The sequence below is a fragment of the Aquarana catesbeiana genome, linkage group LG02, assembly GCF_042186555.1.
Source record: "Aquarana catesbeiana isolate 2022-GZ linkage group LG02, ASM4218655v1, whole genome shotgun sequence".
Classification (NCBI taxonomy): Eukaryota; Metazoa; Chordata; class Amphibia; order Anura; family Ranidae; genus Aquarana; species Aquarana catesbeiana.
In genome coordinates, this window is record NC_133325.1 from 440,080,771 (window position 1) to 440,102,383 (window position 21,613).

Genomic DNA, 21,613 nt, shown 5'->3' on the forward strand with positions numbered 1-21,613 from the left:
GGGAGTGGGCTATCAAGAGACATGGAATGGACAAAGTGACCTTGTGTTTCTAAGATTATTTTCCAACTTTTTTCCATAATTTTCCAGAGAACATTTTAACATTACTATTTTCTTTTACTAACATTAAAATATAATGTAAGCAGACCCCAAAACATTTCACAATATGCAAGTATTTCTTTATGCTCAAAAAAAGCCAAGTTGAAAGCATGTTGGATAATTGATCTGTTACCCGTAAGTTGCTCTTTAAAAAAAAGGAATTGCTGCAGGCAAGTTTTTAATATTTACCAGCCAAAGCTTTGGGGATTCAAAACATTTTGAGAACAGGTATAGTTAGAGGGAGAGCAGATTAAAATGCACTTTCCAATATACAGCAGGCTGATATAATGATAAGTATTTGCATCTGAAAAACCAAGGTTTCCATATTAAATGAACTCATAAAGCAAGAGTGTCCTCTAGGGGCTGATAATATAGTTTAACAGAATGGTGTCTGAGATCTTTTTTGTATTCAATGTTGCATTCAGCACATTCGTCTGCACCTTGATGAGTTTTAAAAAGGTATTGAAAATTTGAAAGCAGCATAAGAACATCAGCTGCTTGTATAACTAGGTCTGCGCTTCTTTCTTGAGAAAAAGTTCAGACTCTGTTTCATCTTAGGATCTTGCTTAAAAAAAAATCTGTCATTTATTTCTGTTTTTTTAGGGTTCTTGGTAAATCCGAGCAGCACAATGTAAACACTATTGTAAACATATTTTTATATTTTATCACATATAGTTTTATGGTTGAATATCTTTTGATCAATATTATGTGTATTATTCTCTTTTCATTAAAAATAAGAAAACACAATTTTCCAGTGAACAGTTGAGGTTAGAAGTATACATAATGAAATGATAACATTTTGTGACATACAGTGGGGGGGATAAAACTGGTGCACACAAAATCTGGTGCAGCTGTCCATAGTAACTATTCCGTTTCTAACTTCAGCTTGTTCAATTAACCCTTCACATAAAACTTAGAGGCTGGTTGGTTACTATGCACAGCTGCACCAGATTCTGTGTGCACCAGTTTTGGTAAATCTCACCCAATGTCAATACAGTACTTGATATAGAAAAAATAATTATGGCATTAGAAATTAGGAGAAAACAAAAAAAAAAACAATGGGTGAGAGGCACTATGAATGAATCTGGAAACTCTTGACCTGTAAAGGCAGAAAGCTTTAAAAATGGAAGTAAATTCATATCTATAGTGTCCTGTTTTCAACTGCATGGAAATGAAGTAGAAAGAGGCATCATGAATTTGCATGCCATCCATGCACAGGGGCCATGCTAATCTTGTCTGTATCATTCCAATTTTAGTATATGTCCTGCCAAAGTAAAGACTTTATCTCGTATATTTTTAACTACAGGTTTTGCCTAAAGGGAAACTATCATGATCATGATCAGTTGAATTTTAGGGTTACATGTTTATTATTATTATTATTATTATTATTATTATTATTATTATACAGGATTTATATAGCGCCAACAGTTTACAGAGCGTTTTACAACTTGAGGGTAGACCGTACAAATACAATACACTTTGATACAATAGGAATCAGAGGGCCCTGCTCCTTAGAGCTTACAATCTAAGAGTTTATAATCTAGTATTTCTACATTTTTTTCGTTGTTAAATAAAATTGTAATTCAATTAACATTTATTACAGGGTGCTTCTACAACACTGGGTTTGCAGAAAATGCTGGTCTTTCCAATATGAAGAACAACTTGCATGATGATACATAGTAAATAAGGTTAAATAATACATGCCCATCAAGTTCCAACTCCTACAGGCTAGGTATAGAGAGAGACAAATCAACCTCCTTGTACAACTGTAATGCCGTGTACACACGATTGGACTTGCCAACGGGATAACCTCCGTCGGTATTTCCACTGGAAAAATTTAGAACATGTTCTCTATCTATGTCCATTAGAAATACCGACAGAAAAAGTCCGATGGAGCATTCACACAGTCGGAATATCCGACCAAAAGCTCCCATTGGACTTTTTCTGTTGGAAATTCCGACCGTGTGTACGGGGCATTATTGGTAGCTTGAATATAAATGACTGACACAGAGGGGATTTACTGAAGACAAATAGACTGTGCACTTTTCAAGTGCAGTTGCTCCAGAGATGAAGCTTTGCTAACTTCTGTCATCCAATCATGTGCAAGCAAAAATGTTATTTTTATTTTTTCATTGCAGGTGATTGGGTATTCTTTGCAAAGTAAAGCTGATTTACTAAGCTCTGGAGCAACTGCCATTACAAAGTGCAAAGTTTATTTTTTTTTCGTACATCAAGGGACACAGAACCACAGTATTTACTGAATGGGTTATATAGGCACTACTAGGAGATGGACACTGGCACACCCTAGACAGGAAGTTTAGCTCCTATATAACCCCTCCCCTTACTGGGATTACCTCAGTTTTTTCGCTAGTGTCTAAGGTGTTGGTCACAAGTAAAGATGTGCTGTACTGAGTTCCGCTGGAGAAATCTTTGCTGGGGCAGGCCATGCAACTGGATCCATTCAAAGTGCCTTTTCCAGGCCGAATTGAATGGTACCCGCGCCTCGTGTCTGAAGAAACAAGGTTTTGCCTGTAACGCTTCTCTTTTTAGAGGGCTGGACCCAGTGTTTGTTTTTTCAGCCTATTTTCCTGGCGGGGTGCTTTACAGGCCCAGGAGTGTGGATCCCCGATAACAAGGGGCCGCGGTTCCTGAAGGTTGTTTAACAGAGCTCACCGTGAGTGGTGAAGATTGGGTCTGTTTTACCACAGAACCCTGTAGCTGGATAAGGTAAGGGAGATTCCTAAGGAATTTTTCTAATTTTTGTGGGTTTTCTCCTTTAAGTAAATTTTGCTATGCCTAAAGTTGCCACCGGGGGCTGTCAAGAGCACATACCTGATTCCATGCTTGTCAGTCTCGTCTCTGTGTCACAAGCCTCACGCTACCTCCGAGTCCAAGCTCCAGGTAGGATGTGGGAAGGGGTTTTTTTTCTTTTCAGGACACAGCTTCCTTCAGGCTAGAGGCCATGGTTCAGTCGGCGGTATGCCACACTGCCTCCCGCTGCTGCCGCCATTGCGGAGGCTCTCCATCCACCAACCCTCCTCTCTCCTCTGCCCCAGTCCTTCCTCCACTTGCGATTCGGTCGGAGCCCCCAGCTCGTGCGGGAAAAGTGGTCTTTTTTTTAAAAAGACGAGGGGGGGCGGAAGGGGTAGTTGAAGGAGGGGGGCGGAGCATTAGCGTGACGTCGGTTGGTTTAATGTCCACAACGCGGGCTATACAAGGCTATAAAGGTGCACTTTTTGCAAGTGCGCACAGCTCAAGGAGAGACACAGAGAAGATGGATGGCATGTGAGTGTGGGTGACACAGGCATTCCCAGGCACATTTACTTAGCATCAGGCTGCGCCTTGGTAGCAGCGGCAGTTGCTGGACTATTTTGCTCAGCAGTGGGTGCATTTCTGGTAGTACCTCTGCCTTTTTGCTTAGTACTATGGGCAGAAGGGGAGGTACAAATACCCCAAAAAATAGGGGCTCAAAGGGATCTTCCTCAGGCTCCGAGGACCCCCCTCTGCAATGCCATCTCCCCCTGAAAGACCTAGGGAGGCTGGTCAGAGTGAGCCGTTGGGGTCAGGGCCTGCAACTGCTTCTGGCATTTCATCCCCTGTACAAAGTGGAAGAAAACGCATTAGGTCCCCTTCTACCACCCAAGACCCTCAAACAGAGGAACTCTGGGAAAGGGGAGACAAATCCCCCTCAGAGGACCGGGATGAGACTGATGACTCCTCTTCTGAGGAATCAAGTGGTTAAGGACCCTCTTCAGCTTCACAGGCCGAGAAATTGCTGGTGCAATCTCTTACTGAAATGGTCCGCTCCACATTTAAGTTACCGTAACTGAGTTGGTTGAAAAACCTACGTCTTGTTTGGGTTCACTGAAGCCTCCTCAAGCTGCGCATGCTTTTCCTGTTCATTCTTTGCTGGAAAAGCTTTTTTTTTTTTTTTTTGAGTGGGATCACCCAGAAACATTTTTTCCCTCCTAAAAAGTTTTCAACACTTTATCCTATGGAGGAAAAATTCACAGAGATGTGGGGTATACCAGCAATTGATACTGCTATATCCTCTGTGAATAAAAGTTTGACTTGTCCTGTTGACAACACTCAAATTCTTAGGGATCCAACCAATAAAAAATTGGAATTCCTGTTAAAAAACATTTTTTCCTTGGCCATGCAAAAAGCTCCTGACTGGTTTCCCCTTCCGTGATGTAAGGCTGTTTGGGGATGATTTGGACAATTATATTCAAAAGATCTCAAGTGGGAAAAGTATCCTTTTGCAGTTAAGAAAAGGAGTAAACTTTCCTTATTTCAACAGGCTCTTTCTCCAGTGCCAGGGGCATCAGTCTCCAGGCAGTCGCAATGGCCTCAACAGTCAGGTTCAAGAGGTAAAACCAGAGTCAACCCCAGGGACAAAAGAAGTCCTGGGGAAGGAAATGTACAAGACAGAACACTAAAGCCTCTTTATGAAGGGGCGCCTCCGCTCGTTCGAGTAGGGGGAAGACTGCTACAGTTCTCAAGGGTCTGGCAGGAGGATTTTCAGGACAGATGGGTGACCACAATAACTATAGGTTACAAACTAGAGGTCCGAGAATTCCCGTCTCCTCGTTTCCTCAGATCAAATGTTCCCAAAGACCCAGAAAAAAAGAAGTCTCTCTTTCAAGCGTTGGAGCGACTTTTGTTGCAAAAAGTAATCATGGTGGTTCCCATGGAAGAGCAGGGGTTGGGGTTTTATTCAAACCTTTTCACGGTGCCAAAGCAAAATGGAGATGTCAGACCCATCCTAGATCTCAAAGATCTAAACTGGTTCCTAAAAATTTGATCTTCTGCATTGAATCAATCAGATCAGTAGTCTCCATCCTACAAGGAGGAGAACTTCTGGCATCAATAGTCATTAAGGATGCATACCTGCATGTACCTATTTTCCCCACTCATCAGAAATATCTCAGTTTTGAAGTGGAAAAACTTCATTTTCAGTTTGTAGCTCTACCTTTCGGTCTCGCTACTGCATCTTCAGTGTTTACAAATGTCCTGGCTCCTCCTCTGGCCAGATTAAGGGCCCAGGGTATAACGATTATAGCACACCTAGATGACCTGCTCTTAGTAGACTGGTCGGTAGCCCGCTAAGACCAAAGTTTGATCACCACAGTCAACTACCTGGAATACCTAGGTTGGGTCCTCAACCCAGAGAAGTCTTCTCTAAAACCAGTAAGAAGACTAGAGTACTTGGGTCTGGTTATAGATACAACCCAGAAGAGGGTGTTTTTACCCCAGGCAAAAATCAGCGCCATAAAAAAGCTGGTTCCTGTAGTCAGGTAGTCATTCGCCTTTGTATGAGGTTGTTGGGAAAGATGGTGGCTTCATTCAAAGCGGTTCCCTATGCTCAGTTTCATTCAAGAATGCTGCAAAAGAGTATCCCGTCCACCTAGAACAAGAAAATCCATCCTTTTTACCAGTTACCTAGAAGGTGGTAACAACAGATGCCAGCCTTTCGGGTTGGGGAGCAGTTATGAAAGAGACGACTGTCCAAGGGAAATGGTCCAAAACCGAGAGGACCTTACCCATCAACATTCTAGAGATTTGGGCAGCGTACCTAGCTCTAAAGGCCTGGACATTCAGGTTGCAGGGTTGTCCTGTCAGGATCCTTTTCGACAATGCCAGAGCAGTGGCTTATATCAATCACCAAGGGGGCACCAGGAGTCGTGCAGCCCAGGGAGAGGTAAACCAGATCCTAATCTGGGCAGAAAAGCATGTGCCGTGCATATCGGCAATCTTCATTCCAGGGGTAGAGAACTGGCAGGCGGACTACTTAAGTCGCCAGCAGTTGTTCCCAGGGGAATGGTCTCTTCACCCCAACATCTTCCTGGCTATATGCCAAAGATGGGGGATCCAGGACGTAGATCTGTTTGCTTCCAGGTTCAACAATAAGATCGACAACTTTGTGTCAACAACAAGGGATCCACTTGCATGCGGGACAGATGCATTAGTGACCCCGTGGGATCAGTTCTCATTGATTTATGCATTCCCTCCTATTCTGCTTCTACCACGACTTCTTCGCAGGATCAAGCAGAAAAAGAAGTCAGTGCTTCTGGTGGCCCCAGCGTGGCCAGAAGATCTTGGTATGCAGAAATAGTAAAGATGGTGGTAGAGCCCCCATGGACCCTACCACCACGTCCAGACCTGCTATCGCAGGGACCAGTGTTCCATCCTACCTTACAAATGCTAAATTTAATGGTTTGGTCTATTAAAACCCACATTATGAAGAATCGCGGGCTTTTAGGCTCAGTAATTTCTACCTTGATTAATGCAAGGAAGCCAGCTTCCAGAGTCATTTATTATAGAGTCTGGAAGGCATTTCCTGGTGTGAATCCAGGGGTTGGCATCCAAGAAAGTATGTCATAGGTAGAATCCTTGTTTTTCTGCAAATGGGGTTAGAGATAAAGCTGGCCTTGAGTACTATCAAGGGCCAAGTCTCAGCCTTATCGGTATTGTTTCAACGTCCTCTTGCTTCGCATTCTTTGGTCTGAAGCTTTATGCAGGGGGTAACACGGCTTAATCCACTGGTTAGAGCTCCCCTGAACCCTTGGGACTTAGTTCTGTTGGCATTACAGAAACAGCCTATTGAGCCGATACAACATATTCCCTTGGTCCTTTTGACAAGGAAGCTAATTTTTCTTGTAGCCATTTCTTCTGCAAGAAGGGTATCAGAATTGGTGGCTCTTTCTTGTAAAGAGCCATATTTAATTATTCATAAGGTTAGGGTAGTATTGCGTCCTTATCCTAGCTTTCTACCGAAGGTGGTTTCAGGTTTTCATCTAAACCAGAATATTGTTCTTCATTTTTTCCAGAACCCTGTTCTATGGAAGAAAAGTCACTACATTCTCTGGATGTAGTGAGAGTGGTCAAAACCTATTTGGAGGCAACTGCTCAAATTCGCAAAACGGATGTTTTGTTTGTGTTGCCTGAAGGTCTTAAAAAAACGACAGGCAGCGTTGAAATCTACTATTGCTAAGTGGATTCGGCAGGTAATTATTCAAGCTTATGGTTTGAAGAGGAAAGTTCCACCTTTTCAAATCAAAGCGCACTCCACCAGGGCTGTTAGTGCTTCATGGGCAGTGCATCACCAGGCCTCCATGGCTCAAATTTGCAAGGCCACAACTTGGTCTTCAGTCCATACATTCACCAGATCTATAAGGTGGATGTGAGAAGGTATGAGGATATCGCCTTGAGGAGCAGTGTGCTGCAGGCAGCAGTATAAGGTCCTCAGATTTGATTGCACCCTACTTTTGTTTGTCTCTCCCTCCCCTCCCATTCAGTAAATACTGTGGCTCTGTGTCCCATGATGTACGAAAAAGAAAATAGCATTTTTATAACAGCTTACCTGTAAAATCATTTTCTTTGAGTACATCACGGGACACAGAGGTCCCTCCCCTCTTCTAATACACGTATATTGCTTTACTACAAAATTGAGTTACTCCCAGTAAGGGGAGGGGTTATATAGGGAGCTAAACTTCCTGTCTAGGGTGTGCCAGTGTCCATCATCTAGTGATGCCTATATAACCCATTCAGTAAATACTGTGGCTTTGTGTCCCGTGATGTACTCGAAGAAAAGGATTTTACAGGTAAGCTGTTATAAAAATCCATTTTGCCTTTCATAAGTCCCCTGTATCTAGGAAAGGAGAGCTGCTCTATTTCTGAATCATCCAGAAGCACAACAGCTGTGAAAAAGAAGTGTACAGACAACTTAGATTTTATTTTGCCAATTGCTGTCTGCTAGTTGCATTCATGAAAAATTTCAATTTTATATTTACCTAATTAAAAATATGTGTAATAATGCACTTATTATAGCTGAATACAATACACAACTAAACTATATACATTAATTCTATACATTCATTTTAATTATTATGTTACTTTTCGTGACCTATTAGATAAACTCATATTTTGATCATTCTTATAGTGGCCTGACTGCATAAAAGGCCAAGGTTTTTCACTAAATAGGGCAATTTAAAGGGTAAGTTCACCTTTGTATGCTTTTTTTCCCCCTATGCACCAATATAGCATTCATGTACTTTTTTGCAAAAGTATCAACGTTTTCCATTAAATCTACAGTCACTTAATTTTCTTGTCCTATTCCATGTTTCCAGACGTTTCCATTAGTAATGTCTTTCTTCCTAACAGACTGTAGGTCATGACACAGGAAGGAGTTGACCAGCTGACCTCATTAGCACACACCCTGCATCATCCACCCACCCAATCCCAGGTGCACATTTTTAAAATGGAATGCAATCAATCAGTGATTAGGGATGAGCCAAACACCCCCTGGTTCGGTTCACGGCAGAACATGCGAACAGACCAAAAATTTGTGCAAACACGCTAACCCCGTTAAAGTCCATGGGACTCGAACACGAAAAATCAAAAGAGCTAATTGTAAAGGCTAATATGCAAGTTATTGTCATAAAAAGTGTTTGGGGACCCTGGTCCTGCTCCAGGGGACATGTATCAATGCAAAAAGAAGTTTTAAAACAGCTGTTTTTTCGGGAGCAGTGATTTTAATAATGCCTAAAGTGAAAAAAATAAAAGTGTTATATTCCTTTAAATATTGTGCCTGGGGGGTGTCTATAGTATGCCTGTAAAGTGGCGCATTTTTCCCGTGTTTAGAACAGTCCCTGCACAAAATGACATTTCTAAAGGAAAAAAAGTCATTCAAAACTGCTTGCGGCTGTAATGTAATGTTGTCCCCCCCAGCCCATTACCTGGCCCTTTGGGTCTGGTATGGATATAAAGGGGAACCCCGCTCCCAAATAAAAAAGAAAGGCATGGGGCCTCCAAGCCCTATATACTCTGAACAGCAGTATACAGGCAGTCCCGGGTTACAAACAAGATAGGGACTGTAGGTTTGTTGTTAAGTTGAATCTGTTTGTAACTTGGAACAGGTACATTTTTTAAGTGTAGCTCCAGCCCAAAATCTAGTTTTAAACTTTTTGGATAATATAGGGCTGGGTTATCACCCCTGTAACTTTTTTTTGCTGTCTGTGCCCCTGTTCAGAAGATTTCACCTCACTTTCTGTCCCAATGACAATTGGATTTAGAAAATTTGGGGTTATTAGGGAAACAAGGATTGGTGATAAAGCATCAGTGGAGACACCTTTTTTCCCAAATTAACTCTTAGAGGAGAGAATTTCCCTTCCTAGGGGTAGATTTCTTCTCACTTCCTGTTGTCTCCCTCCTTTTGTAAGTAGGAGTCATTTGTAAGTCTGATGTTTGAAAATAGGGGACGCCTGTATATAATATACAGCCTGCCTATACACTCTGTGGAAAATTGGGCCTTAGGTGTTGGTGGTACCAGAACACTGTAAGCCCTCACAGTTACTCTTGGTGGGCACTGGAATTGTAATGACATGCCCCTGTTAAACAGGGGCAGAAAAATTGGACCTTAGGAGGTGGTGGTGGCACAACACTGTAAAGCCTCACAGATACTTCTTTTGCGTGCAGGAACAGGCCCTTCTGTGAAATATTAGATCAAAAATTGTAATTATGTGCCCCTGTTAAACAGGGGCAAAAAAATTGGGCCGTAGGCAGAGGTGGTGGTGGTGGCATAACACTGTAAAGCCTCACAGATACTCTTGTTGAGTGCAGGAACGGGCCTTGCTGTGAAATAGTGCAGTTGCTACTACTTTTCTGGTGGTGTATACAGTACACAATACAGTGTAGTGCGGTGTTGCAAAACAAAATATACATCATGTCCAGAAAGCCACCAAGGAGAGGCAGATGCTCAGAGGCCACTAAAAGAGGGCAAGCAGGCTCTGCGTCTACAGTCAACAGTGCTGTTCATGGACATGGTGCATCCTCTGCCAGTGGCCGTGGGGCACACCTGTCCTTTTTTTCTGCTGCTGGCCGTGTTATTGAGCCAGAACATGCAGAAAAGTTGGTGGAGTGGATAACAAAGCCGTCCTCATCCTCCTCCTCTTCTGTCACCCAGGCTCAGAGTAGTTTTCCCTCCTATGCAGCTGCCAAAGTGGCTTATTTCACTGGCTCATTGTCAACAGTCTCTCCTTCCGTAGCCCAACCATCATGCACGGAGGAGTCCCCCCGAACTTTTCAACCACAGTGTTGGGTACATGCTGCTGGAGGATGCACAGCGATTTGAAGGGTCCGATGTTGGTTCCCAGGTTGAGGAAGGGAGTAACGTGAGCCTAGAGAGAGTGGGTGCCCAAGAAGGACAAGAAACTGGCAGTCATGTCCCCCCAGCTGCAGCATAGTGCGAAGTTTGCTCCAATGACGAGGAGGGAGGGGATGATGAGGTCACTGACTCTACTTGGATGCCTGATAGAATAGGGGAGGAGGAGGAGGCACAACTCCAATGAGGCAGGATGTCCTCTAAAAGGCAGCCACCCTCCTGCATCACACTGCAGAGCTCTGCAGGTGCAGGGTGCTGCTGACTCCCCACTGATTTTGAAAAGATCCTTGGTGTGGGCCTTTTTGGACATGTGTGCAGCAGATCGTACCGTTGCTGTTTGCAACCTATGTCCAAAGAAAATCAAGCGTGGCCACAACAGCCGCCGTTTGGGCACCACATGCTTGACCAGACATATGATGACCTCCCATGCAGTCTTTTTCCCGTATACTATATTTGAGATTTAATATCTCTCAGATATGATTTGGGTTAAATGAGAGTTCTTTGACCATGAGTGAAAGCTTTAACACAATAACAACATTTATTGGTGATTAGTTGAAAGTCGAAATCTAATACACAACCATCTATCTATAGTCTACACCAAGGAAGAAAATATTAGGTTAAAATAAGAGAATGACATGAAGAAATACAGAGTATATTCCTGAAAACATTAATCTGCAAACATATTTACATACCTTTCCCATAATTACCCTTTGCACCCAGGTCCCATTCTGATGGTTGCTCTCCCATAAAAGTGTGTGTTTCCCTCCCATCTAGTCTGTGTATATCATTACATGCTGATGCCTCATTAGTTGGCATAGCGTGGCTCTGATAGGTGACCTTCCCTATTCCTGGTTAAGGACTGGCTACATCTCCAATCCCTATATTTGGCATAAGTCAGCCCCCTTTAATGCAAATGCTTGTGACTATTCTGTGACTATTCTGAGCAGGAGCTTAACTTGAATTTTCCCAGGAAGTTAAGTATTGATTACGGGTTGGGCTTCCTTCATTACATATCCCAACATGGGATCCTTTGAAGTGAGTATGTGTAAAACAATGAGGTTTGGATCCCATTGTTTGTATACGCAAGCCTAGGCACTGACTTTTCTGGTCTACCACAGATTTCTGTGAAGATATGTTCCGCCCTACATAGAAAAAAGCTAAATTAAATATATTCATTAAATATAAATAAATTAAATATAAATTAAAGTTAAAATATATAAATATAGATAATTAAATATAGATTAAATATATTCATAATTCCAATATTTTACAGCTATTAATGTGGATTTCACATAAACTCATAAGGCAACAAGTTCGTAGACCACATCATAGAAAAAGGCGGACTTCTCCTTGCTCCTCATCTGGGATCTCCAACCCTACTCCAGTCCTCTCAAAAACCAGCACTGAGAGGAATGAAGGTATAGCAATAGGTGTCCCAAGTACTTGCATCCAATCTGCTAGCAGTACACCACCATCTGATTTTAGCGGGCAAATTTCCCTACCCCAGTTGCTAAACCATAAAAAGAAATTCGGTCCCAGCCATCCACATGCTCACAGTCTGAATGCTAGCTTGAATGCCAGCTTGGCCAAATTGCTAGCACTGCAACTGCTGTCTTTTCAGCTGGTAGACTCTGCCCCCTTTCGTAAATTTGTGGAATGTGCTTTACCTCAGTTGCAGGTTCCAAAATGCCATTTCTTTTCACGGAAGGCCATTCCAGCTCTCTACCAGCATGTGGAAGGCAATGTTTTTGTCTTGTTGGACAGGGCGGCCAGCAGTAAGGTGTATATTACCGCAGACTCATGGTCAAGCAGGCATGGGCAGGAATGTTACCTTTCCTTCATGGCACACTATGTAACTCTGCTGGCAGCTGGGAAGGATGCAGGACAGGGTTCAGTATTGTTGGAGCTTATTCCGCCTCCACGCCTCCAAAATGCTAGTGGTGATTCTGCCACAGCCCTCTCCTCTAGCCCCTCCTCTTCTTCTTCCTCTATGGCCTCTGCTGCAGATTTGTTCGCTAAACCAGCGGCGCTCTGTAAGCGTTCAAGGGGCTACACTAGCACTCAGGCAAAAAGATGCCATGCGGTGCATAGTTACATAGTAGGTGAGGTTGAAAAAAGACACAAGTCCATCAAGTCCAACCTATGTGTGTGATTATATGTCAGTTTTACATTGTATATATGTTGTGGTCATTCAGGTGCTTATCTAATAGTTTCTTGAAATTATCGATGCCCTGCGCTGAGACCACTGCCTGTGGAAGGGAATTCCACATCCTTGCCGCTCTTACAGTAAAGAACCCCCTAAGTAGTTTAAGGTTAAACCACTGCTTAGGGGACAGGAGCAACACTGGGGCAGAGATTCTGTCAGCTCTGCAGGGGCAGGCTCAGAGGTGGTTGATGCCATGCCAGCTTCAGCCAGGAATGGTTGTATGCGACAATGGCACCAACCTTCTGTCCGCCCTCTGACAGGGACACTTGACCCATGTTCCATGTTTGGCACACTTCCTGAATTTGGTGGTACAGCTGTTCTTGAGCAGGTACCCAGGCTTACAAGATCTCCTGAGGCAGGCCAGAAAAGTCTGTGGTCATTTCCACCGGACATACAATGCCAGTGCTCGGCTGGCTGACATTCAAAGGGAATGCAACCTGCCCACCAACCGCCTCATTTGAGACATGTCAACCAGGTGGAAGTCAACGTTGGCAATGCTGCAGCGGCTGTACACTCAGCAGAGGGCCATCAATGAGTACCTGTGTGAATATGGCACCAGGTCAGGGTCAGGGGAGCTTGGCTTCTTTTTGCCACGCCAGTGGCTACTGATCAAGGATGCATGCACTGTCCTGTCACCATTTGATGAGGCTATGAGGATGGTGAGCAGCAACAATGCATGCATCAGTGATACTGTCCCTCTTGTCTTTCTGTTGGAGCACACGCTTCATGGAATAAGGGACAGGGCACTTGAGACAGAACAGTGTTAGGAAGAGAAGGACTTCCTTACCTCTCAAGACCCCCTTTATCCAGATATTATTCCTGCAGGCCCACCAAACACACAGGAAGAAGAAGAGGAGGAGGAGGATTGTGTCAGCATGGATGTGGATGATAACACTCAGCAGCAGTCTGCAAGGGATAGTTTTCAGTCCTCAGAAACCCAAGGAGTTGTACGTGGCTGGGAGGAGGTTGTTACGGATCATGTGATCCTTAGTGACCCAGAAGACTCAGAATGGAATGCCTCTGCAAACTTTTGCAGGCTTTGCAGAATCAGGGAGGCCATGCAGCGTAAGGACCCTAGGATTCATGGTATCAAAGAGAAGGAATAATCATTACTGGCTGGCAACTCTTCTTGATCCACATTACAAGGGTAAGGTTGCAGAACTCATCCTGCCTTTGCAGAGGGAGCAGAGGATGAAACATTTTCAGGAGGCCTTAAAGAAATGTTTGTGTAATGCATTTCCAGACTCTGTGAGGTTACAATTTCCTGGTGCTGGACAACTTGTTGCTGAAGCTTCTGTCAGGTTACCTGAGGCCACATGACAGATGCACACCGTTGGGGTCAGGAGTGCACCGCAAAGGTAGTGGACCCTACGGCTGACTGCGGCGGATGGGTGTCTAGGTGGTTAAGGAAGGCAGGTCAGCTGGAACACAAACACGGATCCCACAGGGGCTAGAGATTAAGATTCCCCAGGGCGCGGAGTCTAAGAGCCACCAGGTGTTCACCAGAGCCTCTAGTGGTGAGGATGGATTGGGCTGCAACTGCCCCCAGGGTGTCCCAGCTTACGCCCACAGTAGGCTACAGGAGGACAGAGATACTAAGGGAATAAGCCAAAGGTTGGGGCGACTAGCAGACAAGGATAAACATAGAACATACCGAAGGTCAGGGTCACAAGCAGGCAGGGATAGTCAAAAACAAGCCAAGATCGGTAACTGGAATCAGACGTAGAAGACACAGCAAGATGCACATGGAAGCTAAACACACAAAGGTTAATCAGCAAGGCAGGCTTGCAGTGCACACATTAATATAGAGTTCCCTGATAGGGGCTGGGGTGAAGCCATGCTTTGAGGAGAGGTTATTTAAGTAGCCATGTGAGAGTGGCTGGCCTCTAAAGGTGAACACATGGAGGCGAGGTAAGTTGACAGACAAAGATTACTGCATAACCATGACAGCTTTGTTCGGTCAGAGGAAGAGCAGTGGAGAAGGTGGCCAGTTGACCGATGCCTTTAGACAATTTTTCAGTCCTCAGCGCCAAGGTCTGATCGGTGCAAGCAACCATCACCAGTGTCTGCATTACATGGTGCAGGAATATCTAGGGGCAATAGCAGACTTGGAGACCTTTCCAACAGAGCATCCACTGGGTTACTTGGTCTTGAGGATGGACCACTGGCCAGAACTTGCTCAATATGCAACTGATCTACTGGCCTGTCCTGCATCCAGCATTCTTTCTGAACGCACATTCAGTGCTGCTGGAGGGTTTGTAACAGATCATAGAGTGCGCCTGTCCACAGACTCCCTTGATAGGCTCACATTCATAAAAATGAAACAGTCTTGAATCAGCAGCAGCTATCAAGCACGTGAAGCTGATGTAACTGATTGATTTTTTTATGGATGTGGGATCCCTTGAAGACTGCCTATGCTGAGAGACTATCCTATTCCTCCTCAGTCTTGATGATGCTAGCTTCCAACAATATTTTTGGTTTAGGGCACCACCACCACTACCTAAGGTCCAATTTTTCTGTCCCTGTTTAATGGGGCATGTAATTACAATTTCTGTTCTATTATTTCGCAGCAGGGCCCGTCCCTGCGCCCAACAAAAGTATCTGTGAGAGGTTACAGTGTTGTGGCAATACCACCACCAAAGGCCCAATTTTTCTGCCCCTGTCCCTGCAGCAGAAAAAAAGTACAAGTGTGCCCCACGGCCACCTGCAGAAGATGCACCATGTCCATGACCAGCACTGTGGACTGTAGACACAGAGCCTGCTTGTCCTCTTTTAGTGGCCTGTGTGCATCTGCCTCTCCTTGGTGGCCTTCCAGACATGATGGGGATTTTGTTTTGCAACACCACACTACACTGTATTGTGTACTGTGTACACCACCAGAAAAGTAGTAGCAACTGCACTACGGCTGCACGGTACTGTGTACACCAACAGAAGTGTAATAACAACTATGGGTGTACTGTATTGTGTACACCACCAGAAAAGTAGTAGCAACTGCACTATGGGAGCACGGTATTGTGTACACCACCAGAAGTCTAATAGCAACTATGGATGCACTGTATGTATTGTGTACTCTGTACACCACCCGAAAAGTAGTAGCAACTACACTAGGGGTGCACGATACTGTGTACACCGCCTAAAGTATATTAGAAAGAATACACCAGGGCGGCCTGCAGTGAGATATAGCTAAACTGTATGCAGTGGATATATATATATATATATATACAAGACTATCTGTAAATATATATTAAATACACTGCAGCTGAATCACCTGCCTGCCAGAAGTATATTAGAAAGAGTACACCAGGAATGGCCTGCAGTGAGATATAGCTAAACTGTATGCAGTGGATACAAATATATATACGAGACTATCTGTGTGTATATATATATATATATATATATATATATTTATTCATATATATATATATATATTAAATACACTACAGCTAACTGAATCACCTGCCTGTCGGAAGTATATTAGAAAGAGTACTGCTCAATTTAAATGACACTCTCAAATTCGAGTGGCGCGTAACGGCCCATAATGCACTGCACAGTGCATTATGGGCCGTTACGCGCCGCTTGAATTTGGCGCCAAACGGCCCATAATGTACGGTTTTCGACGAACAGGTGAACAGCCAATGTTCGAGTCAAAATCATGTTCGACCCGAACAGAAAGCTCATCCCTATCAGTGATCGCCCTTCTCACTAAATACACAATCAGATTGCTTAGTGTATGGCCTTCTTTATACAAGTACATCAAGTACATAGGAGGGAGCGGATAGAAACACTTATCTGTCAAGCCCCGTTCACAACTCTGCATAGCAGGAACTCACAATCCCACATGCGTTTTTTTTTTAGCGAGGTGGGGAGGCGTTTTGGAGCATTTTCACTCATCACACAAAGGGCAGCCCATCCACCTGAATGAGTTGCCCTACACACAGCAATTGCCCCAAAGAAGCTTCAAAACTTTTTTTTAGAGTGGAGCTTAGTGCATTTTTTTTACTGTGTTGTTTGGTGCAGCGCATTTCTGAAATGCAAGGAAACGCACAGATATGAATGGAGCCTCATTTTTCTTGTGTTACTGCACCAATTTCCCTTTCAGGCTGCATTCACATCTAGCATAGTGGAAGCACACAATTTGTGTCTTGATTTTCCTGTGACACGTATAGGGCAGCCTGCTGTAGACATGTGCAATTTGTTTAGTAACGAATCGAAATTCAGCCGAATTCGATTTGTGACAAAATTCGGCCGAATTTTGTATCTTTGCATCTTTTGGACATTCGGATTTATCCGAATGTCCGCAAAAAAAATTTCAACTAATACGAAAGAAATTATAGCGAATATAACCAATGAATTTGACATTCGGTAATTCGTTAAAGATCTAATGAAACAAAAGGTCAACTCAAAGTAAATCTTACAGTCCAATCAGCTGATTAATTTTCTGCTGGAGGTTGGATTACTGGCAAAGTGCATTCCTGAGAACTGAGTGAGAAGGGTGTTGTATTGTATTTGAGCAGAGGAGAAGAGATATTGTCATTGTGTGTGTTAATAGATTCAATAAACAAACGACTTTCCAAACTACGAATCATTATCACGAATATATATATATATATATATATATATATATATATATATATATATATACATAAATATTGAATTTCAACTAATACGAAAGAAATTATAGCGGATATAACGAATGAATTCGACATTATTCGAGATTCAGTATAACGAATATCGACACTCTACAGAAATAACGAATTATCCGAAAATGAATTAACGTAACATAACAAATATAACAGAACCGAAATTATGTATTTTACGAATGACAACGAACCAAAACTAAACAAAATTTTTCGTTGTGCACAAGTCTAGCCTGCTGATTTCAATTGGCTGCAATACATGTGGGTAATGGGACATTTTGGCGTTTTGTGGGTTGCAAGTTTTTTACTGTGTGTTTTGCAGCATTTGCCCCTTGTTTTTTCACATGCCAAAATGTGTGTTTGCTTCTGTGTTTGGTGTGCCGTTAACAATTAATGGCACTGAAAGCACAACTATACCTTGTTTTTTCACATGCCAAAATGTGTGTTTGCTTCTGCGTTTGGTATGCCGCTAACAATTAATGGCACTGAAAGCGCAACTAGTAATTTTAGGTGTATAAACATGGCCATACACTATACAATCTGGTTGTATATTGTGTATTTAGTGAGGGGGAGCTGGAATTTAGAAAAAAAAGTGTACAAAGGTGAACTTACCCTTTAAGCATTATTGATCAAACAAAAAGTATCATACAACACTTTCTTTACTGCTCTATGACAAACAATGGCAATTGTAGTAGACTTATCATCACTGTGCAGTCTTATGCCGCGTACACACGATTGGACATTCCGACAACAAAATCCATGGATTTTTTCCGACGGTTGTTGGCTCAGACTCGTCTTGCATACACACGGTCACACAAATCTTGTCGGAAATTCCGAACGTCAAGAACGCGGTGACTTACAACATGTACGACGAGCCAAGAAAAATGAAGTTCAATAGCCAGTGCGGCTCTTCTGCTTGATTCCGAGCATGTATGGAACTTTGTGCGTCAGAATTGTGTACACACACAATCGGAATTTACGACAACAAATTTTGTTGTCGGAAAATTTGAGATCCGGACCTCAAATTTTGTGTGATGGAAATTCCGATGGAAAATGTCCGATGGAGCCTACACATGGTCAGAATTTCCGACAACAGGCTCCCATCGAACATTTCCTGTCTGAAAATCTGACCGTATGTACGGGGCATAAGGGTGCTTGAATCTGGCAACATTATATAAATCTATTGCTTTATCTGTTTTATTGTTGTTATTATTATGCAGGATTTATATAGCATCAACAGTTACTATGAAGGTATACATCTTTATAAAAAGCACCCCTCATTTCACACATTTCACACATTTTCCAAAAGGATGAATGAGGACACCATGCCATGGCACACAGGGTCCAAAGAAAATAGTATTTCTGTTTTTTAGAACATAGCTATAGTATTTCACACATGTACCAAAGTACAGCCATAAAAGGGGTAGCACACCCAAAATTGATATTTCAGTGTTTGGCAGACACTGTGGTGGTAAACCGCCAGACAGTTTTTATTTCCATTATTGCCCTGACTGGCTGCAGGCCAGTCAGTTTAACATCAATTTGCTGATGAAAAGAGTATCGATATTAGTAATCAGCATGGATTTGTTAAAGGTCATTATTGTCAAACCAATCTGTTAACATTCTAAGAGGAATTTAGTTGCCATCTAGACAAGGGAAGGCCTGTCGATATGGTGTATCTGGATTTTGCAAAAACATTCAATACAGTCTCCCATAAATGCTTAATTTACAAACTGAGGTCCATAGGCATGGACCATAGGGTTTGTTCATGGATAGAAAACTGGTAACAGGGTTGCATCCAAAGGGGGCATCCAAAGAGTAGTGATAAATAGCGTGTGTGACTGGTCTGGAGTGGTGAGTGGAGTAACCCGGAGCTCTGTCCTGGGACCAATTCTGTTTAATTTATTCATAAATTATATAGAGGTTGGTATAAATAGTTCACTCTCAGTGTTAGCTGATGATGCAAAGCTAAGTAGGGCAATAACTTCACAGCAGGATAGTGAAAGTGAAAGTAAAACTACAACAGAGCAGGTTTCCTCTCCTGTCAGACAGAAGTGTGCTGTTTTGCAGATCCGTGTAAATGTAAGGATTCTAAAGAAATACAAATCCTTGGCAAGTAAACTAGCTCACATGTTTATATTGTATCTGTCGATTTAGCTGTTTGTCTGTAGTTGAGTTTTTGGCTTCCACCTGCTAAGTGTTACACTTACATGTCCCTGCTATTCTGAGAGGATAGGTAAGTGTAAGACTTGGGTGGGGGTATTTAAAGGATAACTGCAATAAAAGTTCAGTTGTCCTTTTATTTTTATTTTTTTATAATGTAAAGTGTTACTAAACCCACAACAGTAAAATCAGTCTGTATATGCAGTAAAGCATACCTGTGTAAGAAGGCTGTTTGATCCTGTCTTCTCCCCTTCTTCCACAGTCCCCAATTCATCTGCTGATAGAACAGAGCTTTGGGCACACTCTGCACATGCTCAGTTTTGGTGTGTTTTGCAAGAGAGTTTTTTTTTTCTTGAGAGGGTGCATGTTAATGCCACTCAGGGCTAATCAACACTGTCCAGACAGAGGGTCAGGGGTCATACAGCCTCATAAAACAGTCAGAGGAGAATGAAAACTCCTCCTACTAGCTTTAACCAGGCCCTAATAGAAGTCATACAACTGATACTGTATATACTGCTGATGAGAAAAGGTATTTAGCAGTTTATGTTTATTAAATAATTGCATGTGCATGTACTGTGTACTGTGGGATACCAGATATAGTGAATGCAGGGTCCTGGGTTTAGTAATACTTTAAGACAACTTAACAAAGTACAGGATAATCAAATATTTAAATTTCAGTACTTTCAGAAAATGTTCTGATAACAACTACATTGGTTACAAGGTCCAAATTATGCATTTGCACTGTAGCCTTAAAGAACAGCATTAGAAATAATAATATAGCATTGTTCAGCTAAGCAGGAAGTAAGATATACTGATTATAAACAGTAGATGCACTGGGCCATTGTACTAGGTTAAGACCTGTTCTTGTAAGCATTTGAAATTCTTATTTTAAATTAATTCGGCTTCTTTCACTACATTTGCATAACCCAGGCATAAACACTCAAAAAATGGCCATTTCTAGCTGCAGAATGCTTTGGTTATAAAGAGGCCACAAGTGCTACCTGTGGAGAAAACAGCTACTTAATGCTAAAAATAGCCATGTGGTGCATTGCAATGGTAGATTTTTATGCACACTTTCCCCATTAAGAAACAGAAAATGATACTTAGCTAGCAAGACACTGTTTAAGTGCATGTAGGAGTGTAATATTTGTAATGATGTCATTTATCCTTTTCTAAAATGCTGCAAGATAGAAATATGCCTATTGCCAATTTCCAAGTGTGACATTGGCTTGTGGTGCATGCTGGGATTCAAGGAACTGTTGGCAGTAGGCAGATATAGCTTGACATGACATATAATTATAATAAAAGGCAGATTACAGACCTTTTACAGGGTGGTGCACAGCAGTTTTCAACTTGTTTTTTTTTCTTTTAGTTTAGAAAGTATAGAACTGCATGGAACTAGTGCAATATACCATAATATGGCATAACAAATTATAGCGGACCTTCACCTAAAAATGAAAGTTGCTTATATTGTATTCCTACCACCAACTATTATGTAAATTGAAGGTTTTTTTGTTTTGTTTTGTTTTAGAGGGGGGGAAGAGTTTTATTTCTTGACAGGTACACACTCCCAATTCCCTAATCCTTATCTAGGTGAGGATGACTTTGCCATGGCCCCCACGCAGCAACCTTCTAACGTCACATATTCCAGGAGGTAGCAGGACCTGTTTTACCATGCTGCTTGATCTCGATTTTGCGCACGTGAATTGGAGTTGTGAATCATCGGAAAGTCACAGTCAACTCCCAAATCCAAGATGGCGGCACCAGAGATCCACAACCCTTGGAAGAATTGGCTGTACGGAAGACAATGCTGAACTCCATGGGTTGATATGGAACTCTTTCTTAACCACTTCCAGTCCAGGCCACATCTGACATTCCTCTCCTACATGTAAAAATCAGTAAACAGTTTTACTAGAAAACTACTTAGAACCCCCAAAAATTATATATTTTTTTATGCAGAGGCCCAAGAGAATAAAATGGTGGGTATTGTATATTTTTATGTCACACAATATTTGCAGAAGCTTTTAAGATGCATATTTTTGGAATAAATACATTTTAATGATTTTTAATGCTCAAAACACAACACAATACCCAATTGTTTGGTAAAATATAAACAATGATGTTACACTGAGTAAATAGATACCAAACATGTCCCACTTAAAAATTGCATACACCTGTGTTACGTTGCAAAACTACGGTACCTAAAAATCTCCATAGGAAACATTTTAAAAGCCTTTACAGGTTACCAGTTTAGAGTGAAGCCACCCATAGATTACTTGATTTTCTTTCCTTCCACCATGGGTGGAATAAAAGAAGATCACTTGATTCCCCCATAAACTCATTCAATGT

The 21,613-nt window shown here is 42.3% G+C and overlaps 1 protein-coding gene and 1 non-coding gene across 2 annotated transcripts in view; one reads left to right on the forward strand and one right to left on the reverse strand.

The window, feature by feature from the left end:
- The window catches only part of GRIK3 (glutamate ionotropic receptor kainate type subunit 3), a 929,711-nt gene that overhangs the window by 585,192 nt on the left and 322,906 nt on the right, over nt 1–21,613 (forward strand). The gene's annotated exons all lie outside the window — the stretch shown is intronic.
- LOC141130710 (U6 spliceosomal RNA) lies at nt 1,270–1,376 on the reverse strand. The gene has a single exon (XR_012242476.1). It is a non-coding gene; the product is annotated as a U6 spliceosomal RNA (small nuclear RNA).